This window comes from Camponotus floridanus, unplaced genomic scaffold, assembly GCF_003227725.1.
Source record: "Camponotus floridanus strain SB8 unplaced genomic scaffold, Cflo_v7.5 scaffold11, whole genome shotgun sequence".
Classification (NCBI taxonomy): domain Eukaryota; kingdom Metazoa; phylum Arthropoda; class Insecta; order Hymenoptera; family Formicidae; genus Camponotus; species Camponotus floridanus.
Window position 1 is genome coordinate 2,662,279 of NW_020229226.1, and position 12,775 is coordinate 2,675,053.

General features: G+C 36.5%; 1 protein-coding gene across 9 annotated transcripts in view; it reads left to right on the plus strand.

Annotated features, from left to right (window-relative positions):
• Nucleotides 1-12,775, plus strand: part of LOC105255587 (voltage-dependent L-type calcium channel subunit beta-2) — an 85,000-nt gene that overhangs the window by 43,595 nt on the left and 28,630 nt on the right. The window lies entirely within an intron of this gene.

The window sequence follows — 12,775 nt, forward strand, 5'->3', positions numbered from 1 at the left end:
TTGCGGGCAATTAGATACGTCCTGAAGGAGCGGGCATCGCGTCGCGAATCTTGCGATCCGAATCAAAGCACGAGGCTACTTTTATGATTATAAAATAATAACGAATAATATGTGCAGCAGAATGTTTCAAAAATTTTATTAAAATTTTATTTTTTATTAAAAATAATTTTTATTAAAAATATGAACGATGTAATGGATTGATAAAAAGTAATTTTTCGATTAAAAAGTGTCTCATAAAATGTAATTTACTTTGCAGAATAATAACTTGCATATAACGTGAAAATTGTTTAGCAATTATAAGTAATAGACGCAGTTTTTGAAAACGAATCTACTGCTAATTATTTTTTAATAAAATAATTATATGTTGCATTATAATAAGAATATTTTCGATATAAACGCGAATAAAGTTAAATATTTCTAATTTTATAAAAATCAATATCAGAATGTTTTTACGTTGATAGACAAAAAAGTGATCAGTTAGATAACTTTTATATTCTAGCCAAATAAGAAATGCATTTGGCACATTTAAAGTAGACTCTTTTCAGATCAAAAGAAAATCGGTAACTCGATTTTGCTATTAATAGCAAATTTGGCAACCATTTTATTTAAAGTCGTAAAGTGAGAAAGATTTCGTCTCTACGTTACATGTATTTGTAAGATAGGCCAACACTACATATTCAAAAAAATCTATCATTTTTAATTTCTTTCTCATAATTATTTCTGTAAAATCGAAAACTATTTTTCTTTCTTTTACAACAAAAAAATCTTCAAATAATAATAAATCAAATAATTCATAAATCATCCATCTGATCTTCACCTTTGAGAGTTTAATCCAATTAAATCAATTTTATAATGATAAACGAATTGTCTTAAATATTTTAAAATCGCGTTTGTCCCATCGACTAAAATCATCGTGATCGCGTAAAAGAACGCGAGCCAGCGAATCTTTACGGTCACACCTGTCGTAACGATGACGATTATCCGCGACGCGCCGCAGGCATAAAAATTTATTTTACCTCGAGGGAGTAAATGTGAATCGTCGAACTTCTCAAACTCGTGCGAGAAGGGCCCGAAATCGGGCGTTGCCAGTAATAGAACTTGGACAACGTCGAGGTCGACTGTGACGTTAGGGAGAAGGGGGATTGCGATGGAACGGGCCTTACCGAGCGTAAAGGACTTAGGCGGGTCTTGTGAGCAGGACCCGAAAGTCGTCTTGGTCAGAGGATCCAATCTCATTTGGTACTAGCATGCCTTGCTCACTCACCTCCCGGGCCTCGAATTACTGCCTTCTTTCTCTCTTTCCCTGTCTCCCTCTCTGTCTCTCTATCTATTTCTCGTCCCTGTAGCATCCCGGCTCCGTAGAGCCGTCTCTCCCTAATACTCATCCCACTCTTCGACGTTGATCATTATCGCCAGACATTCCGAGGTGCTTTCGTAGTGCAAATGCAGCATTACTAAATGCAACAATCTCGCATCAGCGTTTGTAATTTGAAAAAGAATAGAACAATACAAATAAAAGCAGTTTCCAATGATTGTTACTGTTGAAAGGTTGCAACTTCTTCGAGAGAATCGACGCTTCTCTTACAATGATTGCAGTAACGTCCACGATAATTTCGAATAAATTGATTCATTCTACAAAGAAAGATAACAATAAGAAATATTTTACATAAAAATTGATGAGTTTTCACACGTACACAATAATTAAATTTTATTTCTCTTTTTGTCTCATGAAGGATTTTATGAACATGACATCACCTCTTTTTTTCCTGCATATGTACTTCGCACATGACTACTATAAACTGTTTAATATATTCATGAAAGAATACAAAAAAATAATGTTCCGTGAATTTTCGGCATTACTGTCATTGTTGATCGATCGTCTCGATCGAGATGATCCTTCGCGCTGCGCTCAGGCCGTGCCAACGAAATCGATTGAAAATGAACTCCCGACTGGCCTCATCATCGCCGATTCGAAGTGCTCTATCCACCCGCCTCGTCTAACAACATCGATGCTTCCGATGCACCGTTGCTCATGCACTAGAGAAGCCGTGTACGGTTTCAAAGAAATGAAAGAAACAGAAGCGGCCGACGTTGATGAATGAAGCTGATGAATCAGATATCCTCGAAAGGCCTTTCTTTACGATCGCGGGCGTCAAGATAAATAGATCCTCCTTTTTATTTCGCCTGATATACCGGAGGCAGTTATTCGGCCTCTGGTATATGCCCAGATCGAACGGCCAGGTTGAGTGCGCTTTTGGATCCTCCAAAGCATTCGAACTTTCAGCCGAAATCGGTACATGATATCTGACCTTGACTTTGCTTTTGAGAGATCTCAAGCTTGAAGAGATAATTTTTGTTCAATTAAAAAAATATTGAAAAATAATTTTATTTGAAAATTATGATGAGAGCAGAGAATTCGAGTAGTACACAATTTTCATATATTATGAAAAATTATTAAAATAATAAAAAAAATATTAAAAAGAAATATTAAAAATATTAAAACTTATGAAATATAAAATATTTTTTAAAATTCTAATTGCATGATTGGAAAAATTGTTAATAATATAATAAATAAATACACAATAATACCATTTGGACTCGGCGCCATTTTTACGATATACTTTATATAAATTTTTAAAACACGAGAAAATGCAATGGTTTAGAAAAAAAGTGCAATTTTCCTGCCTGCAAAGCATGCACATGTGTCGTGTGCAGAATAACGATAATCTCGTGCACGCGATAATTCGTCGAGCTCGATGTCGAATGGCGATACCGCATGACGATTTATGCGGATTTTCATGCAATCGCTCGAAACTCTCGCGATCATTACATCGGTCAATCACACTTTTCGCGCGATTCAATCTTCGTCGTGCGAATTATCACGTGTCCTACGATAACCCGCTACGCTACTCGCTGGCGTCCTATCACACGGGTATCTCCACTAATTGGGATTTCGCAGGATCGCAAAATGGTCCGTGAAAAAAAGAAAAGAATCATTTATACGGCGGCACACCGAAGAGGGCGTGGGTCCTAGCACGGTATGACGCGATAATGCGGTACGAACACCGTCGAGGAAGCGGCGATGGGGAAAAAGGGGGGCTCGAACTGGTGAGAAAAAGAGAGACGGAGAGAATCGAATGCGCGAACAAGAAAAAAAGAAACCGGACGAGGTGACGGAGAGAGGTGGACGGAGGGGGACGGATGGTCCTGCCGTACTGACCTTGACTAGACCCGAAGTTGAGGTGGGTTGAGATGTTGCCGGACCCTCTTGTCGCGCCCCTCTCGCTCCCCCTCGTCCCCTCCTTCCTCGCCATCGTGCCCTTCCGAGGTTCTACCTTCTGTGCCCCGCGGCACTCCGCGCGCACCGGCGGGCCCCACCGGGTCTGCCCTGTAGTTCTGCATTCGCAGACTCCTCCATCAAGGACATCACAAAAAGTACATTAGACGAAAACACGTTGCCATTATACCGCGGCGTACCGCGAGAGAGGAGAGCGAAAACGCTATGTCTGCTAAGGCCGGTGTGCACCGACACTGCAGGCCCGACGGCCCGCCATTCGGGCCCCCGCAACACCGCCAAAAAGGGGCCTACGGACATCTCCCCTGTCTCTCGACGACTACGCCTGCATTAGGTCGCGCTTGCGACTCCGATGCATTATTTTCACACATAATCAACGAGTAGGAACGGCAAGTCTGATAATCAGATTTACTTCGTGTGCAATTAAAGTTTTTATAGGATCTTTTTTGTAAAGATTAAAAGACGCGAAAATTATGTAGTATTGAGCAATTGCGACGCGAAGCGGAGAGTTAATCTTGTCTAAAAAATTAAATTGATTGATCAATAGCGGATGTGGTATTGCGTTTTGAATATGGAATAATTTATTATTAATAGTAATGTTATTGATACTTTATTTTATTATGTTAGCGTGTATAAATCACGTACATAAAGCAGATAAATATTGTAAAATGAGAAATTGAAATTGATATTATTTTATGACGTAATCATTTGACTAGTTTTTTCGGTTATTATACGAAGTATTGATTAATGAGGAATCATAAATTCAATTCCAGATGAAGCTGGGACGAAATTTACGTGCGAGAGACATAAAATTATAGGCATGCGAGTCAGGTATATAGTTGGTGACCGTACAAACCTTGAAAGTTGAGATTCACTTGCGATAAAAGAAGGAGTAAAAAAATTCTTCATATGTAAGCTAGCAAACCGATTCCTCTCAAAATAATCAAAGAAAGATATCTTTTTATTATAATAATTATCGAAAGAAATTTTATCACTTTTTAGATTAAATTCAAATTTGAATTAAAATTTAAAATAAAAAATGTTATCAGGATATAAATAATAAAAACAGCATTTATATATTACAAACACATAAACAACATTATACATTTACAATCTATTGGCGTGCATTTAATTCATAATTAGAAAATTACAAGATGACGAAACGCGCCTTAACTATCGCCTTTACTTCTGACCCTCACAGTGCACCTCACCACTCACTCTCTCAAGATCAAGGTCAGCTCTCGAGAGATGACTGGACTCTTTAAGCGACGTACCTTTTCTTCGTTATCCGCTACGTTTCTCGCTCTCCGACACATACACTAGAGCCTAAAGTAAAAATATCGTGCGCAAACCACGTGCATAATAATATTTTAGCACGTAATTTCATGTGTGTGCACACATACACACGTACACATATACAAAATGATAATGTAAAAATCGTGATTCGTAATGGAATGCATTATCACGTCGTTAAATATGCAATCATTATTATCCTGAAAATTTTAATCATATTTATTGACTTTGAGAAGCAGCATTCAATTATCTTTTAACACTTATCTTTTGAAGAAGCAGAAGCGAATACTTTATTAAAAAAATTATTAAAATATACTAGATTATTGATCAACATTTTTATCCATATTACCAAATTACCTAAAAATCATCTGCCCTCTTAAAAATTGCAACATCTCTTTATTCTAAAAAGGACTCCTGTAAATTAACGCATAATCATTTAGTCATTCTGACGTTTGACGTTTTGCTGCGTTAATTCCTTGCAAACGAGCGAATAATTTGCAGTTTCTCTTCGCACTTTATCATGTTCAAATCTGAAAGATAGAGCAGCGCGCTCGTTTACAAATCTAAACACATGTAACGGGTAATTCACGGTAATTTTGATGAAATGCAGCGTCGCGTTTACCAACGGTAATGACGCCGAGTTTGGTTCTCGCTTAAAGCTTTCTCCAAAACGACCATTAAACCTCAGCGATTGCGACGTACATAATCCACTCGATAGTTATACATGCTTTGCATTATCTCTCTGTGCGCGATTCAACAGATTTATTATCCACCTTGATGTTGTATCGCACATGGGCGGTCCATCGTCGCGCCAATGTTACCTTCATGACACGGCCAGATACATCTTTATATTTCCGAGTAATTCAGTAAGCTTGCTCAACACGCGTAATGCATAATGTAATTTCGTGTATATTACAATTTACAAAAACCAAATAGAGTGCATTAAATCAAAAATAGCGCACTGCATCGTGAATATAAATATGTATTTTCTTTCTTCGGAAAAATGGAATGCCTGAATGAATATATTTTTTTCAATTTGTTTTATATAATAAAATTATAATATGTATATATAATATTTAAAAGTATATTAGAAATTAAATATATTAATTAGATATATAATATTTCTTTCTAATTATTTAAAAGTTTCATAATTTAAAAGATTAGAAATGTATTGGTAATACAAGTATTTTTTGGCGTGCAATATATTTACAGTAATTTTACATAGTATGATACATCTCTTTGCTTTAGCGATGACAATCATTCCATGTTTATCTAACAATATTAAAATTTTCCTTTAAAAGACACACATATGACATATATACATCATATATGTATTTGATACAATAATAATTAATTATATTCTTTGGAAGTAGAGCAATTTATGCCAAAAAGAAAACTGCCAGAAGGAAGTAACGATTTTTTACTTTCTGTATATGGTGGCACACTCAACCTCTGTATCTGTAATTCGTCTCGTGAAAGTTGTCTCGTATACTCGACGTATTCCATACCTGATATAAGTAGGTGGAAAGTATTTAATCATTGTCGCGTAATGTATTACCGATAGATTTCTCCGTGAATACAGATGGTTCTTTCTTTAACAAAAGTTTCAGAGAATAGTTAATTATAAGAAGAAAATTCTATTCTTTTCCTATTTTTATAACGCATTCGAAGCAACAAATTGTCGCTGAAACTTTTGTTTCAGATTTCTCATGTAATAAACAGTTTGTCGAAAATAAATCTAACAAATTTCGCGTCTGTCTAATGAAGCTGTCACGTTATCGAGACAGCTCTGTTGACAAACGATAGAGTCGAATCACATTATTGGACAGATCGATTGACGCTCGTCAACCTGTAAATAGAATCGATAAAACGCCCAATCATTCTTGACGATAGAATGATTTTGCCGGTGTCATTGACTAGTATCATCGCGTGTACGGTGTTTTTATGATACACTCAAGGATTCTCCAGCTGTTAATCTCCCATTCATCATGGCAACTTTATATTGTTAATTGCATTCTGCAATTTACAGTGTAACAAAAAATTTATGTTTCTTGCATCAAGATGAAAAAGTTACTCTTAATTATTAAATTATTATATTGAACGATTAGTCATCTGAAACATGAAGCGCGAAATTTTAGCAGAGTATGTGTCTACTTTCCAGAAAGATACTGTTAGATTCGTCTATTTAGTTATACTTGGCGGATTGAATTTTATAAGAAAATATGTAAAACATACCCGTAGGCGTTGCCTACGTTTCAAGCATAATTCAAAACAAGTCCTTGGCATTAAATATGTAAATGCTAGGCGAGATCGGCAACGCGACCGTTTAATTCGTCGGTGAATCGGCAATCGCGTGGACATCTCGTCAATTGGATTTCGAATGGCGTTCCATGAAATCATTGGCCGGTAATTAGGTTGCGCATAATGACGGCGGACAGACAAACAAGGTTCGTTTGTGCGCGAGAGGCGGACGCGACGTTCGATTAAATTATTATTAAAGGTTGATTCGCGTATTTGCGCCCGCTACACGAATGAATTTACGGTCGATCGGCGAAATAAACGTAGAAAATAACGTTGTCGCATAGTTAATGTGGACAAGCAATCAAGATTCATAAAAATAAATCTGTACTCAAGGAAAGAGTTTAAAAATTTTGAAGTTGTTTAATTTCACAATTAATAATCAAAAGAGAGAAATATTTTAATGCCATTACATCATGCGTATGTCTATGTATGCGTCATGAAGAGAGACGTATCTTTTATTAAATATTTTTCGCTATATACTTAAGTCTTGCGTCGTGTTTTTGAACTTGATTTGCATACGTTTCGAGATAATGTAAATTAATCTTCACTTGTAAAAAATACATATTATCGCTATAAAAAAGAATGAGTAGTGCAAATGTTATTATCGTATAATCGCACACGCGCAATATTAGCGCTAATATTCAATTTGCTGCTCGTCGTAAACAAATTTTTTTCATCTTATTAACATTCATGAAATGTTGAGCTGATGCAGCAGTAATAATTTAAATGTGTTCGATCAATGTCTTTTTTTTATTATTTTTATTACAACAATTCGGTAAACAATTTTACGCATAATTTTAATCACGAACGAAAAAATTCAAAATGATCTGGAGCAACAAATGATGTTTTCTCGAACTGACTTTCTAATCATGGGAATTTTTAACGAATCATAGAGAATATGAAGTGAAACGTCTAGGAAATAAAAAAAAAACCTAAAAGGCATTACAGTCGAAGTTTTCGCTTGCGCAACGCGAGTACTAACGGCAACTTCCCCATGTATGTACACATGTATGTACACACGCAATCGTCGTGTACGTATATAGGCGTACACGCAGCGGATCGGGCACGTGTAGAGCACTTACGTGTCAATGACTGTAAACACCCGGGGCGGTTACCGGAGTAATTTGTATCGTGTCCGAGTACTCTCGCATCGCTTATAGTAACGGATCAAACGAATCCCGAATATTCAAATGGCTTTTCGCATACGTGGCTTTTAGGCTCGATGTGCCGGTAATAATATTATTATTGGGCGCCATACTTTTTTTATGGATGCCAAGAAAGTTAAAAGAGAAACGTTGCCATTACTTGCTCCTTTATGTAATTTTCCATATAATCTTTAATACTGCTCCATATTATATATAATGTGATCCTCTCGATACGTATCTTCAATATTCAAAACACTGTTTTTTTATCCCTGAAATTTTAAACGAAGGAACTACTTCAAAAATAACGAAATTTCATTAAGTAAGCATTTAAATTATGCTGAGAAACATTGCCTAATTATACTGTCAGGACCAGTTTGAAATAGTTGCTACTTATCATTATATACCGGTGCCATTCGTAACTTAGATAACTTAGGCAACTAGTGTAATTTAGGTGCGGATTTGTGTTCCACGGTGAAAACTTCGGTAGTGATTGGGGGTCTAAAGCTAAGTTAATGAAATATAAAAAGATTCTCTTCTCTCGATTTAAACGAAATAAATCTTTAAAGTATTATTAGGGATCACAATTATAAATTTTTTAATAACTGATAAATTTTAATTGATTTTTTTTTAACAAAATTATTGACTTACATCTACTGCTACCAATCTCAATCGCCATAAAAGCAACAATTATAATTCTATTGTTTTTTATATCTACATTAAAGAAAGTAATCAGGTAGATTTTATTTAAGAAACAATCTACTTCTTAGTCGACGATATTTTTAGATCTAATCAACGTGGTACATTCAGGCAAACCTCTTAGGAGAGTCCGTATCTCCGAATATCCTAGCAGAGGTTGTACCTAAGCATTTATGTGTGCGTCGCATTAGTGCGTCAACGTTATACACCCACGCATGTACGCAATACGTGCAGCAACGGTTCACGACTTCGCTTTTGTGTGAAGCTCGCATGGAGGCGGGATCGGTGCTTAGAGGGCTATAAAAAGAGAAAGCTGGACGGTATCCTACTACACGTATGTACCTTTCATGCGTATACCTGAGGAGTGCCGACTGGCGCATAAATGCGGCGTGTAAAACTCATGAACCGTCTTGATATTTTCACTCTCTTTAACTAAACGATTCTTTCAATTCCATATCGTAATATTACAGTTGCTTAACTATATGTTAGTTCCATGCATTTCCTTCTTTTAAAGAGTTGAAGAAAAGCCTTTCAATTGCATGTTTAGCATAATAATTTTAGGGAAATTGATTTAAAATACTTTGCGCTTCATTTGATGATGTTAAAAATTCACAAAAATCGCTAAACTTTTTCGAGGAAAGTCGCAAAAGAATTGGACGATTTTTCAGAAATTGATGCACGCGCTTATTTTGTCGAAATTATGTTATTAGAGCTGTGTAAATGGTGAATCATGAGAGAGAGAAGGAGAAAAAAAGCTGCTAATCGACGGCACGTTTTTTTCTAAGAGCGTGCACACGTCGCTTTTAAACAAGCCGGCATACTATGCGCCTAAAGCAACGACCAACGTAATTATTGGGTTCACATCCACCTTTCCTCGATTCCACGAGTTTCATTATCCACGGCAATGCCACGCCGAAACCACTCCATACATCGATAGCATGAACGGTGACCTACAAATTGGGCCTTAGCAAGGAAGAGAAATTATCTAGATAACTTCTCTCGTAGCGAACTACGGCGTGAGATCTGTGATCATGAATAATTGACTTCTATCATTTCCTCATTCGTGATAATATGTTACGGATATTGGAAGAATATGATCATTTATCTTATATTGTAGCAAGATTTTTAAAACTACGAAAAGAATTTAAGCTGCTTGGAGTGAGGACTATGAACCAAGAAGAAAATTGGAATATTATCTTCCGATCGAAGTCATAAATTTACTTGATGAAATCATGAGTTATTTTTGGAGTATTGGATAATTACAATAGCTCCATTTGATTTCGATGCATCGACATCTGCGATTATTTTGCTCATATTTGTCAAGCTTTTAATTTACTTTTCCAAATTTTCTGAAGACATGTATAAAATATACTCCAACTCTTTTCCACATATCTTTCCAGCTTTATGTACTGAATATGAAATACGAATGAAATATGAAATATTTTCTCGATGGAAGTCACAGCGCAATTTAATATTAACGTGCGTCCTCGTGTCGTTTCATTTACATCACAATGCATTTCTGATCCTCCCGCAAACACGACAAGCTCTCCTTTAATTTCACCATCGTGCTTGAAACAATAATCGAGTTCTGATCATCTCTGATTACAATTTTGTCGAGTATTGCCGACTCGAGTTACTCTATCTCCGAGGTAACCGAGTCCTCGAGCAGTCGTCGATCGTCCTTAATCGTTCGATTGGATCTAATTCGCCTTCATGATTATCTATGTCATCGTCTTCGTTGTCGGTTCAAGGCCATCATATCGAGGCGCGTCTAATTCGCCTCTCTGCGCGCGGTGTATCCTTTGACCGGATCATAAGTAAAGTAATAATAGTGTGGCTTTCTCTCTTTCTCTTTCTATCTTTCTTTGAACCCATAATATACCAAGAAGATTCCCTCGATCTTATCGGCTCTCTGCCGAAATTTTCATGGAGTACTCAGGTGTCCACCATCTGCCGTCTATTCACCGCCCTACGGCGATCTTAGCACTTTACGTTACTTGGGTTCACCATAAGAATTACTCTTCACTTCACCATTGGCTTATGTGATTTCTTCTTTGTATCAAAAAATGGAATTATAAATATCACAGTATTTTTTAGTTATAAAATGATTATGAAATCAAAGTTTCGGACAAGACATGACGTTCTTTCTCTACTTTATGATTTAATTTTTCAAAGGAGATCGTAGATTATCGTTAAAGCTGCATTCGGGCGGAGATTAAAAAGCTAGATACAATTGTGATACACAACAAGTGAAATTTATCGTCACAAGCATCATTCCTTACGTACGTTAATTCCTATAATTTTAAGCAATAAGAACTCAAATGTGGGACAGATAGATATCGAGCTAGATATATTTTCCTTGGTTTAGAAAACTCAGAGTCATTCGCGCATTGTCGGCCGTCAGAGAGACACGCAGCCGTTAATATTATAAAAGAAATAATTCCAGGTTCTCGATAGTGATCGTCCGCTAATTTGCGGTAATAGAGAACAATTTGCAGCTCGACCTTTTTCTCGCGCGGCGCTTAACGCGTGTTGCTGCAGCTGCGAGCGTCACGAAAGCGCGAAGCGTACGTCTGTCTTGGAAAAACTCGAAAAGAATACGAGCTTACAAGCACGTGCGAAACGCGCGTTGGAGGTCTAAACAGGATTCTAAATCCGTCCTCTCGCCAGCGACTTGTCAAAGCGGCCTACATTTCCGGAAGCGACGACGACGACGATGATGCAAAAGCGAAAGAAACGGGGAAGCAGGTGCACGCTCGCCATGCGATCAAATAGCATGTGCAGCGAGAAGACGAACAAGCTCATTAGTCCCCCAGACTTTTTTCTCTCGGACTTATAAATCTTAGATACGAGATCCATGATAAAAAAGAAATGCAAAAAATTCAGTAGTCAAACGTCTATTCGCGAGTTTCTGAAATTGAAAATTTTTTCTCCCCTTATTAATAGGCAACTATTAATTATATTGAAAATAAATATTAATTATATCGAATTTATATTTTAAATCAAAAGTAGCTCTGTCTCTTTCGTTTGAAACCTTTTTCAAGTAATTTATCTGCGTCTGCAAATAGAAGGAACGCTGAAGTATAAGTTTGATAATAAAGAGGAATGCGAGTCCATTTTGCCTACACTTGCTCGACGGTATCTTCTCAGGTACTTGCCGTGAACATTCCGACGTGCTCGTGTAGTACGACGCCGCGTTACCAGTAAATCTTATCGCGCTATAATACCCGGCGTCTCGCTTAATGTGCGCACACGATGCGATGCGGCTGGTGTACGACTACGAAAATACCAGCGGAAATGCCGAGGAGCTGAATAATTAAAGCGGGAAAACGTAACAGCGCGCTTAAGAGGAACGCGCGACCGTTCATTCGGTTGTTAAGCAAAGACTTTTGCCTCTGTATATTTAGCGCGACATCGATTCTTCCTAAAGAGAGACATCCTGCATGACGACAGCGCCCATTATTCAAACAACACGTTGCAGAAGCAGATCTCTTCTTTGAAACAGATCCAAAGTTTTCTCGGAAAGAAAAACTAGACGATTCCTTTGCGGTTTAAATGAAAGAAAAGAGGAAATTATTATTTACAAGACAGGTTCAATAAGCATACGCGATAAAAAAAAACAGTATTTTTAAATTGTATCAAATTTACAATACTAACGAAGCTGTTTTCTATTGCTATCCTACATCTGACTTTGTAGAACTGCATGCATAAACGATAACAATCTTTCTTGACTGGTTTTAAAAAATGCAAAACTTATTCTTTCTATTAATCACAAAGGTTTTGCATCTTGAGAATAATTAAAAGAAGATTACTTGTTTTCTTCTTAGTTTAAAAGTTTAGTCTTATTTTACAATAAATTAATGTAATTCGATTGTATTATTTTGCTAATTGGATTTATTTAAAAAAATTACAATAAAAATCACTTTATAATGGATATTTTATTTATTATTGACGTAAATAATTTATATTGATTTAAACTACTGTAAAATCATAGTATGGACATCTATGGCATATGCACTGAAAAGCTCCGTTTCAAGATTGTGTA